The sequence below is a fragment of the Chlamydotis macqueenii genome, chromosome 3, assembly GCF_036417535.1.
Source record: "Chlamydotis macqueenii isolate bChlMac1 chromosome 3, bChlMac1.mat, whole genome shotgun sequence".
NCBI lineage: Eukaryota > Metazoa > Chordata > Aves > Otidiformes > Otididae > Chlamydotis > Chlamydotis macqueenii.
In genome coordinates, this window is record NC_141558.1 from 44,526,851 (window position 1) to 44,540,606 (window position 13,756).

The window sequence follows — 13,756 nt, forward strand, 5'->3', positions numbered from 1 at the left end:
AGTTCAATATAGGTCCAGTTCCCAGCATTATTAACAGCAACAATGAACAATGAACAATGATTAAGTTTACTTAGGAGGTTTTTCCCAGTCCATCATATCTAAGGCTTAGATTTCAGTGATGTGTAATGCTAATCCACATTGTTTAAATGCCTGCTGCCCTTCAAAGTACAAGCCATCTGGAAAAACAAGAATCGGTATCCAGTGGTGCTATTAATTATCCTTCATGGATTAAATGCTTCAATTTCACCAAGTTAGTACCCTATAACACCACTGCTCGGTAACTTTGCAGTATCTTTCCTTGCCCAAACAAGCTGAATCACATCATTTTTGCATACTGCTGCTGTCATAGTTCAGGGCATCGGCTACATAATGTTGTTCCTGGGAGCCGGTGATTGAGAGAGCGCAAAATGTGTGTCCTGAGGGCTTCCACTGAAAGGCTTAAATGGAATAGAAAGTCAGAGGTCCTGAGAGGTCTCCTGGTAAGGATAGTTTGCCATGCCTTTGAGCAGAGCCCTAAACTGCAAAAGAAGCAGAATATTGGAATTTTTTTTTCTGTTTAAGAAGCCCAGTCCTCTTGAAGTTACTCAGACAGCTCTGATCCTGAAACAATTTATTCCAGATACCATAACTGCAGATTTAACTTCTTACTTGCAATAATTTTATTAAACTTCACTGACATTTCACTGGGAGACCAGAGAAAAAACAGTGCTGCTCAGACCATACCCTGGACTTGATCCCACACACTGTGCTCCCTCAAGTCAGTAGGGAGGTGGCTTGTGTAAGGACTCCTGGAAAAGGTCCTCAGTGGAATTAATCAGTATTAAATGTGCTAACATTTCGTGCAAGCAATTGACAGGCTTCCTTGTAAATCAATTCAGGAACAAGCTGAATGAAATGGTGTTCCTGGCTCTGCTTTACTCTTTCTCGTTCCGGACGGGTGATGTCGGGACACATGGATCGTGCTAGCTAGAAAGATATTTTCCTAATGCTTTCCCAGGCACCCAGAAAGGCCATCTTCTCCCCATCTATCAGATCCCATCATCATCTCAGCTTCTAATTTCCTTGACAAGCCCAGGCAGCAAGAGTTGGTACTGCGAGAAAATATATTCTGAATGCTGAACATCTGTATTTTTTTTGAGAAGACCTTTCCACCACAGACAAGGTACTGGGATACTATTCAGTGAGTAAGACTTAACTGCAGGATTCAGGGTCTGTCTTCTGCTCCTTGCAGAACCTTTTTTTCTTCAGTTTTTGCTATTTCAGATAGAACTGCTAAAAGGAATTATCTTTCCCTGAGTATTTGCAACTGCATACATATATACACATAGAGGTGAAAAAAAATACAAATAGCCTAATTTAATGTAGCAGATGTGCTCTTCCTTTATGAAACTGTGCCCAGCCTGTATTTTAAAAATAAGCTTGTTAATCAGTATGAACATTAAAATTAAAAAAAAAATGAAAAAGTCAGTGTGTACAAATGGATTCTTCAGCAATTCCAGGAAGCTACAAAATAAGTGGAAACAGTCATTTAATGCTTACTAAGTGCAATATATAGCCTTTTAATCAATGTAAGAATACAAAGGATATTATTAAAATGCAGTTTTTGTTATTAAAATGTACAAAAGACTAACTCTCAATACATATGACTCACCTCCACTAGAAGCAGAAACGATCAGAAAATTTATGGCTTAGGAAAAGGTTGTTTTGACTGCAAATAACTACAGATGAAATCATAGCCAGTTCACTGAAATTTCCTTTAAAAAGAAAATCAGAATTTTGATGTAAGAGTGTAATTTGGAATATAAAAATTTTGCTTTGCGTTTATATGAATTTCATTTAAATGCAAATATTTACTTACTGTATTTCCTATTTACATGGTCAAAGCGTGAATGCATATTTTAATTATTATATTATCTTAATGGCAAATTGACATTTTAAAATGTCATATAAAAGCACAAATTAAAGAGGCTAGCTTAACACAATAAATATGATGTGTGACTGAGAACAGGTATTTTCCATTTTCTTCTGTTAGCCTAGAAATACTTAACTGAGCTATTTGGGGGATTAATAAAACAGTTTCAAACCAGTTTATTAAAATATACATGCAGAAGAGAATTTCATCTAGTAAAAGAAGTTTAAATCCCAGCTAAGTGGCAAAAGCTAATGATTTCTATTAAAACTTTACAACTTCATTCAATTCATATTTTGGTATGCTACTCATTTAAGTAAAAAGTATAAAAATTTTTAAACATACAAATAAAATCGAGGAATTTAATTTTCAGAGTGGAAGTGCACAAAATCTGCAAAAGACACTTGAGGTAATTTCTATTTCATGGAGACGCTGAAGATGTTTGCCATGATTACAAGGAAGGCAAGGCAGTGATGGTTTATTACCCTCTGTACATGAATGTATCATACTGTAAATGGAAGAAAATTGCTCTGGAGATCTCAGAGCCAACCCCATGATACTTTGTCATGGACCTAGTGCTCAGCTGCTCTTGTGGGCAGAAAACTCTTCTTCCCAGTATCCAATCTACATCTTCATAACTTCTCATCTGATCTCAAAAGGACACCCAGATGTCTTGAATACCTTCCATTCATTCTTACTGTGGGTTAAAACTGGCCTATGTCCTTATTTATTTTCTTATTCAGATGAAACAAAGTTAAACTTGAATTTTTTCCCCCAAAGGTTGTGTTTGCTGGTGACCATTCCTGACGCCCTTCCCTGGCCCCTCCTCTCTTGAATATACAGTACCCAACACTGGACTCCGGTGCCGAGCACGATGTGGTTTGAATATCTGCATAATACATCTAATACATAGCTTTAATTATTCTTATGTAATGCTGTGGATGTACATTCATCATTACAACCTCCAACTCTGCCGCCAAACTGCTCCCTAGACATTTATTCCCTTTCTTGCATTTCTGCAGTCAGTTATGCTACTGAAGTGTAGGATCTTGCATTTATCAAAATCTACCCAGTTTCAGCAGATAAATTCCTCAAATTTTCAATGTAATTCTGATTTCTAGTCCTGCCCACCAATGCATTTGAAGTGTTACCCAGTTTGGTATTTCTCTAAATCTGTCTGAGAGTGTCCAGACCACAGAGGAGGGGCACTGAGGTCTGGCAGTTCCTTACTATTCTTTGGCCAGTTTTCCAGCTAGCCACCTGACTGTAGGTCACGTTCTCTGATTTTGCTCATGAGAATTGTCACGTGAGACATGACATCCAGGAATAAAGATCTATCCTGCATGTCATTCTTCCTTCATCCACAAGGTCTGTTGCCCCTAATTAATGTATTTTGTTCTTGATGAGGCCATTATTAGCTCTTGGACAGTTTTTTGTTTTTATCCAAATGGTTACAAATTGCTGATCGACTGGCATGTATATCTAAGAACTGATGACTAATGAGTCTAATTCCTGCGATTCCCCCCCTTCTTCTCTTTTTAAGAGAAGGTAGATTCCCAAGCTGCCACCATGCACTCTTCTGAAGCTGCACACTCCCTGCTTCCTGAAGCACTGCTAATTCTCAGGCAGCTCCCAAGCTACCCAAATTCAGCCCTGACATGTCCACCTGATTAGAAATGTTTCAGTTTTCATATAAATTTCTTCTTCTAGTCAGAGTCTTGAGGCACTAGTTACTAGTATTAACTGTTTTAGCCATCTAATTTAATCCTTCATGAAATACAAGGAAATACCAAAAATTTTGCCCTTCTGAGTTTCCTCCTTGTTAGATTTTCCTTACCATCGAAGATCGAACTGATGCTTTTTCTGGTCTTCCTCTTACTCGTAATGTATTTTCAGAATCTTATCTCTTTTATCATAAACTTTGCTTGCTGCACTTCTACTTAACTCAGTAAACATCTTGTAAAAATCATTTTTATTTTAAGAGGTGCACACCAAAGAAAAATGCAATTGCTTTCCGTAACATAATCAAATAGAGATTTTTCAAAGTTACCATGTCATTTAAATATCCCGGATCAGTAGTGACATGGTGAATGCCAATGAAATACCACTTTCATATTATACCATCATCATTCTGCCAGTAAATTTCCCTGTGTAGACAAGTCCTTAGCAGTATTCCCCAGTGTTCTCCCATTGTGAGTGACATTTCATAGAGCTGAGAAGAATAACATTGAAATGACCCTAAACCGTGATGGAGCATGGCAAAATTGTGAAAATGCAGAGGCTTTGAATACGAATTATTTTAGATTTTAAATACATCTTTCTTTTATTAATCTAGTGGAATTAGGGAGCTATTAAATACAGCAGACCAAACAAAAAGAAGCCAGGAACTGTCGTGCAAAAAAATTATTCCAGTTAAAGTGAGACCACCAGGCTAACAAATCTCACTGCAAAATACCTACAAGGTTACAGCTATTTGTATTTGTAGACCCTGCTCTTACTGTTCCGTGTGGTGATAAATGCTTACTATGCTTTTTTTTTTTTTTTCTGGGAATTGGCCTTTAATAATTATCATAACCATATCAGGCTCTAAATACCAGGCAATTTCTCCACTCTTGCCAGCCTGTCGCCCTTCTAGCCAACTTCTGTGTTTCCTGTGACAAGCAGTGGCACTGTGGATGTCAAACTGTGCTTGGCAGCTTCACCAGGGAAGCTGGAAAGGGCTCTGAGAACATCTCCAATGATTGGGCTTTTCCTCTTCCTCCATCAGCAACTGGAGAAAGCCAGTAAGCTTCACTGAGAAGGCAGCAAGTCAAGGTGAAGGTGTCATTGCGTTAGGTGTCCCACAGTTTCACCTCAGCCACGTTGAGGTAGATGATGTTAGCTCCTATGTGTTGATCTCTGCAGCAAATATTCAGGATCACAACAAAACCTCCCTCTTCCTTCCCTTTGCAACTTTCAGATACAAAATGGACAAACTGTCATGCTCTATTCAATACATTCTCAGCAAACTTTTCATATAGAGTAAGAGGAAGATCTCCATCATAGATTAACCATGCATCAAAGGACATCACATCTTGGAGTTATGCTCACTGGCAAAACTTTCCAGTGCAAGAGTTTCTCCCCTCAAAACTGGAAACATATCAGGGCAGGTGATAAACAAGTAGTAATAAACAAGGCCATGTCCAGCTGGGTTTTGAATACCTACAAGGATGGAGACTCCACAACCTCTCTGGGCAGCTTGTGCCAATGCTCAGTCACCCTCATGGTAAAGAAGTGTTTTCTGATGTTCAGGAGGAATCTCCTGTGTTTCAGTTTCTGCCCATTGCCTCTGGTTCTGTCACCTGGCACCACTGAAAAGAGCCTGGCTTCTTTACACCCTCCCTTCTTTACATCCTCTCTTATTCAGGCTGAACAGTCACAGCTCTAATTCCTGTGTATAGAAAGCTCACCAGCATTAAACCCTAACCTTAAAAATAGCCTTACCTAGGCACTCACCTGGGATGTGGCCTCTCTAGGATGCCTTTGAGCTACATCAGCAGCCCACTACAGAGAAGACCTGGCTGCCATGGGCTCTGCAGAAGCTGTTTGGGGTTTAAATGGAAGGCTTGTAGGTGCAACATCTTTCCACCAGCCTGGTTTGGAAGTGCTAAAATTCCTTTTGTTTGAAAGGTTTGTTGCTATGTTTGATCACGTTCCTTGGTTGCTCTTTGATAATGCTTGTTTTGTTCTCACATCTTTTTTTACACGATTTTAAAACAGGTGGGGGAGATATTTCTCAAAAAAAAATAGATATATATTAGCAAAAGAGAGTTTCATGCAACTATAATTCCATTTAGATCACTGTCAGTGACAGGCAGAATTTACTTAAAGATATTTTCTGTGCTTTACGGTTACTCATTCATGCAAATAAAGATAGCCCTTGAAGCCAAGTCACCTTGCCCTCTCAATCATCCACCTTGCCCTCCAGAGCTCTGGGGGGAATGCTAAATTAAAATCTGTCTGCTCTGGCAGAGGTGGGTTTTTTGATATAAAGCCAGAATAATTATTCAGACATATGTTTACAGCTGCAAGGTTATATTTTGCTGAAGATTTTATGAAGTGAAAATGTAACTTGGTTGCTAAAGGGTTTTCTGTTTAATCACTGCAAAGGTATGGAAGACAGAGAAATTTGTGAATTTAGCCTCTTTCATCTCACTCCTTGCAACTTTTGTTTGTTTATCTCACCTTTTCTTTTTTTTAATAATCTAAAATTTTACAGGGTTGAAAACCTTTCCAAGTCATGATATTTTTGTGTATAGAAACAAAGATACAGTTTTCCCCCATTTTTGGCCTCCTGTGATGATAACAAACACTGGTCAGACTGAAGTAAAAGACTACAGGAAGGTTGTGTTAGCCATGTTAAGCAGAGTTAAATGGAGGGCTTCAAACAATATTTAAAGTTGTTTTGCAGCACTGAAAATTAGCTTTAAGGATGACAAATGCAAATTGAGAAATGCCTAGCAAACAAACTCTCCTGTAATGAAAAGAGATCCAGACTTTAATTTTTTAACTGTAGCAATCCTTGAAGCAACAAGGAGAACAGAAGAAACAGAAGGGGAAAATTCTCAAAAGGAATATGACTCTGTCTTTGATGTTTTAATGGCACTCACTTGCACAACCCTTGCAGGAGCAGGTAATATAATACAAAATAAAACTTCCTCAAATGTGGCAGGATTCCACTTTGGGTATTAAACTCTTGAGTAGTGATGCATCTAAAGAAAGGGTTGTAGAACACTGGAACAGGTTGCCCAGAGAGGTGGTGGATGCCCCATCCACCTGGAAACATTCAAGGCCAGGTTGGATGAGGCTCTGAGCAACCTGATCTAGTGGAAGATGTCTCTGCTCCTTGTAGGGGGGTTGGACTAGATGACCTTTGGAGGTCCCTTCCAACCCTAACCATTCTATGATTCTATGAAATTGTCATGAAGCTAACTTAATGAGAGACCTGAAATACCTCTAGATGTTTGTCCCCACTTTTTATTTAACCCACTTTTTTATTTTAGCTTGAGGTTTCAAAACTGTTGCAAACCAAGTGTGGGCAGTTTGGCGGACTGTCCGTTTCCACCTCAACAGCTGGAACACAGATGCAGTGAATGAGGTACACAGTGCATCCTGATTTTCGTCCCTCTCTCTTTCATTAGTGTGTTGCTTAGCTGCTCTTGGAAGAAAATAAATTATCGTTAGATCAGCAGTTTTCAGCCATTCACCTGCCTTGAGCTACAAAGTCCTTGGAAGCACTGCCTGATGAAGCTGCAAAGCCAGCAGGATGATGGTCGTGAATGCCTAGGCTCTGAGCAAATGGAGGCTGGAAACACTGGGAAAAACCTCAAGTCATAGTAAACATTCAGAAAATTTATCTCATAGTAAAAGACTCCAGAATCTTAGTTGTATTGTTTAAACCAACATTATTAACACAGAAAAGAATCATGGGGTGAAGTTTTGTGGACCCCTCAAAGCTTACATTTCAGAACTGGCTAGGTTTCTAAAGATGTAGGAGCTGCCTGGGTGTAGCAGCATGGGGAAATCCTTGCTTTTGTCCTGAGGGAGGTCCCATGAGATGGTCACTGAGGTTCCTCTGGCCCTGTGGTCCCATGGAAACAGCCAGAGACACCAAGAAAATAGTTTCAAGTTATGATGCTTACAGGCAGAGAGAAATTACCTGGAGCCTATCAATCCATGCTTGTGGCCCAGAATCACTTCTGATAAAATCTTTGAAATTAGTCCACACTTCATGGGGTAGAAAATAGGCTGAAGGAGGAAAAAAATATTTCAATTAATTAAAAAAATGTTAGTTTTTTTGTTTGTTTCATTCATCTATCTGTCTCATACTACATTATACATCATGTTGTTGAAGTCTTTATTGTAATCTAATAATCAATAGAGTTTGGAAACAAATTTATGTACACAAAGAAACCTTTTCTCACTTATAATCTCTAATCCTGAATAATGACATTACATTTTTGAGCTGCTGAGATCAACATTGTAACTGAGCCCATTCCAAGACCTATCAGCTTTCATTAACAGAGCCATTCATCCCTGCTTTAATCTTTCTTCTTAAACTAATCAAACTATGAATCAAATAAAATGTCTGTGTCCATAGGACTTAAGTTTTACTGAAGTCTGATATTTAGCTTAGGGTCTGATTCACAAAAACATCCACCCGCCAGTCTAGATTTGTACATTAATTTCCAGGTAAGACTCTCTTCTTTGAAAGACTATATTGAGTGTAGAAAAAAAAGTATACACTGATATTCAGTTCAGGGGCTTAATGAATCAAACCAGAATGATTCAGGCCTTATTAGCCCCAGTTATGTGTCATTTCATCTTATACAATCATTTTCCCCACCCATTTAATTTAAGAATAATCTTTTGTCATAGTTATTTTTTTAACACTTAGGAATCAGGTGTACTGCCATCGAGGTCACTTTCTGATATAATTTATTCTTCTTTAATGAATTGTCAAGATGCTTTCTAGTCTTTCTGAAAGCAGCTCATAAAAGGCAGACTATTTTTTTAAAAAGGAGTAAGTTTCTGCTCTTTGTGGATCTTGCAGACAGAGGGTTTGGCCTCCTGTTTAATTGAACAGCAGATGTGTTAGATGGAGAAATTCCAACCTGTGGGTTGACTAGTGAGCTGGGAAGGAGCATTCTCCTCTCGTTGGCCTCCTGCCGTTAAGGTTTCCAAACATGGGGTTGAGTTGACCAGCATTTGCCAGTAACAGGATTTTTGAATGCCAGCAAAGGCTCATCTGCTCTCCGAGGCTTCCAAGGCATCTAAAACAGTGAGTGTTTCAGCTGCATTATATTGTGAACAGGCGAGGAGCTAGGTTATCTGTAGCAAAGCAGAGGGATAGATGCCATCATCAACCCTCCTGCGTTTCAGGTCAGTGCTGGAGTCCTGAAGACAAGCATCGCTGTTGTTACACGAAGATAGATCTCTTTTTAGAAAAGTTATTTACAGCACGGGAAAATCCTTAAGGTTTACTTCTTTCGCATACATCAGAGTAACACTCATTTACAGAGGGTCCACTGGACTCATAGGTACTACTCCTTGTGTTACTGAAAATAAAGGGGAAGGTGGAGGAATGGGGGAGTACACTTGCACCAAGTTGTAGAGAAAATACCAAATCCTTGCCTCCCTTTGTGAGTCCATTCTGGGAATTAACCTTTGAAGTGGTGTTTGCTGTCAATATGAGTGGCTAAGAGCCAGATCCAATCCCTTTCCTCACTGAGAGTAACTCCTTACTCCCCAAGCAGCCTTGCTGATGGAGAGGTAAGAAAGTGTGGGAAACCTTTGGCTGCAACGTAAGGAGCTTGTGAGCCCCCATGGTTCAACTAACTAAGCAAGGTGGCAAGTCCATTGCAATCTTTGTGTACATACATGAGCTGATATCTATGCCTATCTACCTACATATATAGTAGGACAATAGTATATATACATATGTGTGGCACTTACACTCATAAAATCCCACTAATGGGATGCCATGATAAATATTAAACAATAAGTTTTGCAAATGGCTATCAAAAATACCCTGCACCAGCAGTGAGATCACGAGAAGAAAAAGGCAAAACAAGTCATGATCTGCTACAAAATGTCTCTCTTCCTCAGTCTGAAGTCATCTTAAAATGCATCAAGACAACTCTATGCAGAGCTACTGCTGTCTCTACATTCAGTGAGCCAACCCTCAAGTCCTCCACAAGCCACTGGCTACAACACGAAACGCTCTCCTGGGTTGTGATAGCCAGCTGGCTCCATCCCAAGGCTAAGTCCCTCTCCTGCAATGGGACTTACCTCATTCAGAAGGCCTCATGCTCAGGATCTCTGTTGCTATCCTTCCATTCCCTCCCACAGCCTCCTGCCACTGGTGCCCAAAGACAAGAAAGTCGGAAAGCTAAGCAGTGCCATCGTAGAGAGCTGAGGTGTGACCATGAGGAGACACAGGTCAGTGCAGGTGGTATTAATTTTACAACTGTGCATTGGAAAGGCAGATTTTGGAGCTGTCTGATGTGTGAAGATATTTTTCTGTCTCCTGGCACACTGCTGTATGCTAGCAGGAGATTTTCATAGGTATCTGGAGGGAAAGACTTGTGAATTTTTGCTGTCTTCCTTGGTAGGACTGGAGGCTTTATGCTCCTCGCGAGCAGGTAATACTTCCACCTCCCTCCACTGCAACTGGCACCGCAGTGCTTGATAGACTTGTAAAACTACAGGTGACTCAAGTTAATATCATCCTTAGGGTATATGAGACTTGTTTGTAACAGGTGTTATTTAGCTTCTGGTCCAGAAGTCAAGGGAAAGAGAAGAAATTTGAACAAAATATGTTCAAATACCTCTGGGATGGAGGGAAGGGAAAGATACTGAAACCAGGGTCATGGAGAAGCACTTAAATTTCAGCATTTGAAGCTTCAGTTTAGCTAGTTATGGTCAAATTTTTCAGTCTTAGAAGCTAAATAATATGCTTTAAATATGGACTTAATGCAATTAACACATTTCTTTGGAAGCCAAAAACATAGTTGTTAGACATCTCCTGAAACCAGGTGAATGTGTGCACCCAGTACTTACAGACTTTAGTAGGCTCCTGTACTTGTAAGAGAGACACAGTACCTCCTGCTTAACCATTCATTTTTTAAATCCGTTTGCAAAGATGCCTCAGAAGAAAATAAGCAGGAACCAGATCTGAATTTTAAAGGTACATACACAATCTGGTACGTACACAACCAGTAGACCACAAATCTATGGATGAATGAGGGAAGACCCATTTTGAAGAAGAAATTGTTGTAAGCACATAAGGAGAAACAGATGGGCATTATAGTTGCCTCGAGTAACTGGGAGCAAATGGAAATTGCAAAATATGCCTTCATTCTTTGATGAAGAGCCTTCTTGGCAGAGACCAGATATGTGCTGTCCCATAGCAAAGGATTGCCCAGCCCACATGTTTCCCAAAGCCCATCCATGAGGATGAACCCTCAGTCAGCTTGCTGATCCATGTCCCAGTATGCACCAGGCACTGAGAACATGCCTTGTCTGGGTGGGACAGAAAGGGCCTTGCACGATGGCACTAAACATCTCACCATGCCCCTGTGAGACAGAGCAGGATTTTGTGATGATCCCAAGAAGACAGACTCCATTTAGGCAAGGTACAAAAGACTTCAAAGACAAATCCCCCCTGGATTCCTGTCCTCCACTTAGACTTGAGTAGGCCAACCAGATAAACTCATTAAGCTTCTGGCCTATATTTATCTGCAATCAAATGGAAGGATGACAATAAAAATAACGGAAGCTTTTTAATAACCAATGCTGCCATTTAAAATTTTCTATTGAAAGTCTACACTAAGCTTCTGGATGACTCTTATTTTTCCTAATGAAACTTCTAATTCTTGTGTTCAGGACGGTGCAGGAACATAAGTGCCTGGAGCATGCTGGTACGCACAGATTCTCTCATAACTTCTCCTACAGCTCCCTTCCTTAGCAAGTGTGAAAAAAGTTTCTTCAACTTTTTCAGCATTTCTGTTACAGCACCTGGCCAAGGCAGCCCGATCACAGAGAAAGAAAGTAACGGTGTTCACTGCCTCATCTCCTTTCCTCTCTCCGCATGGTATAACCAGCCCGGATAACACTGGAAGCCACCAGTCTGGTGTGCATCAGTCTGATATGAACCTTCACAGATCGTGTTTATCCAGCACCTACTCAGTTTGATCTGCATACTGAGCCACATGAAAGCTGTGAGGCAGAAAGTGCATTTCAAAAATGTGATTTTCCTTTCAGATAAATGCGTTTTACTCAGAGCAAGCTGAATTCTAACTTCTCTCCCAGATTTTGCATTTAAAAATTGCTCTTGAAAGTTGAGCAGCTAAGCGTCCAAATCTATCGGGAAAGTTCCAGCATCAGTCTGTAAGGCAAGAACTCTCCATACTCTGTGCTTTCTGCTTCAGCTTTTGGCTAGTCTTGAATATGTTTATTTTTTATTATTTTAGTCGGGACAGTTTTGGATGCCTTCAAATGCCCAGAGGGCTGCTGATCAATTAACATAACCGTAGATCCATCCCTAAAATTACCAGAAATAAGAAAGTTCTTCATTTTCACTGAAGTTACTTGTTGTTACTTAGGTAGACCTCTTTAACAGATGTTAGTCATATCAAAATTGAAACTAGTGACTGGGAGATGCCCACCTAGCTGTCACTGCCCAAAGGTGCTGCTATGGCTTACTCACCTGAAATGACTGCTGCCTTTGGATGAATTTCCTGTATGTAGGACATCATGCTGCATGGGACTACACAGGGGCTTCCTTCAATATTGTAACTGGCGTCTACGGCAAGGTGAGACTTGTTTTTCTTGTGCTCTCTGTGATGTCCCTATGTAATTCTTCAAGGGCAAAGGAGAAAAAGCTGTGTCTATTAAAAAACACACAGCAAGTGAATGGTGTCAGGGAATCAAAGAGGGACCAAGAGGTAGGGAGGAAAATAAAGCTACAGCAAGAGCCACACCGCGGAGTGCCAAGATCAAGACACAAAAACAAGCTGAAACAAAAGCTGAGACAAACACAGTAAGGAGCTGGGGATCAGAAACAAGCAGAGTGGTGAGGAGAGATTCACAAGAAAAGGTGTGTCCAGAGTAACTGTGCATTACATTCTAAGTATATGCTTAAATATAAAAAGCTTCACCATCACCACCTTCACTGGAGAGCCATGAAAACAAAACAAGTTTTCTGAAGCACCGTGAAACACAGTGGTGGACAATATAGCAAAACCCCAAGAAAATTAACAACTTCTGCCTGCAGAGCAGAGTTTGAATAGCATGCAGAGACCACACACAGAATAAGTAAAAAACAAAGTGCTGAATAGTTGCCCCTTCCATGTACAGAATAAGGGCACAGCCCCGTGGGAAAAATATTGTGCAACGCCATGACTAAAGCTTGTTATGCAGGGGGTAAATTAAGGGCTGCATAGAAAACTTGAACACTATTGATATATCTCTTCTGAGTGCTTGTTCATGTAATAATTTCCTTTGAAAGCATCTTTTAGTGTAATAGATATAACAGAGGGAAACAAACTTATTCAGAGCCACGTGAAGGTCCAGAGAAAAATGAAATACTTGTTTTGTGCTCTTGGGTGGACTCTCACATGAGTGCCCTTTGCATGGATTTCTCTGATTTCAGACCCTTTCTGTGAACTTTCCTAAAGAAAAAAAAAATCCATACATTTCTAGAAGCTAAAACAAACAATTGGTTTGCTAAGTTCAAGTTTCTTCCATTTTCTTTTTCATGCATCCCCACAACCAACGGTAAGTAGATGTCTTTTTCTGATAGTCTATGCATAAAAGGTAAATACCACTGTGGGGGCTTTTTTTTGATTCACCAAATTCATTTCTGAAGAGTTTGCTTCAGAATTTCTATCCAAATTCAGCTTTATAATTATATGATCTCAGATCCTGAGACATCCCAGCAAAACTTCCCAGAAGAGAAAGCCCAAAATGTTTAGGAACTGTGTCTGTATCTCTGTATCCATGAATCTCTCTGTATCTCTATATAAAACATTTATGTATGTACTATATATATACTTGCATTTATATTTCTATTTAGATGTATTCATATGCATATATATATATATGAATATAGCCAGTGACACATCAAAGAGCCGGGGAACAAAATATTGGTTCCCCAGTGCAATACAGACCCAGCATTATCATCTCCGGGAAGCAGCAGTGAAGGGAAATCCCTTGTACGCTGATGTGGCCGCAGCCTCATCCCATCCCACCGCCTGTGGAGTGTGCCTTGGCCACCACTGATGATCCTGGGGGAGCCTGTGGGGC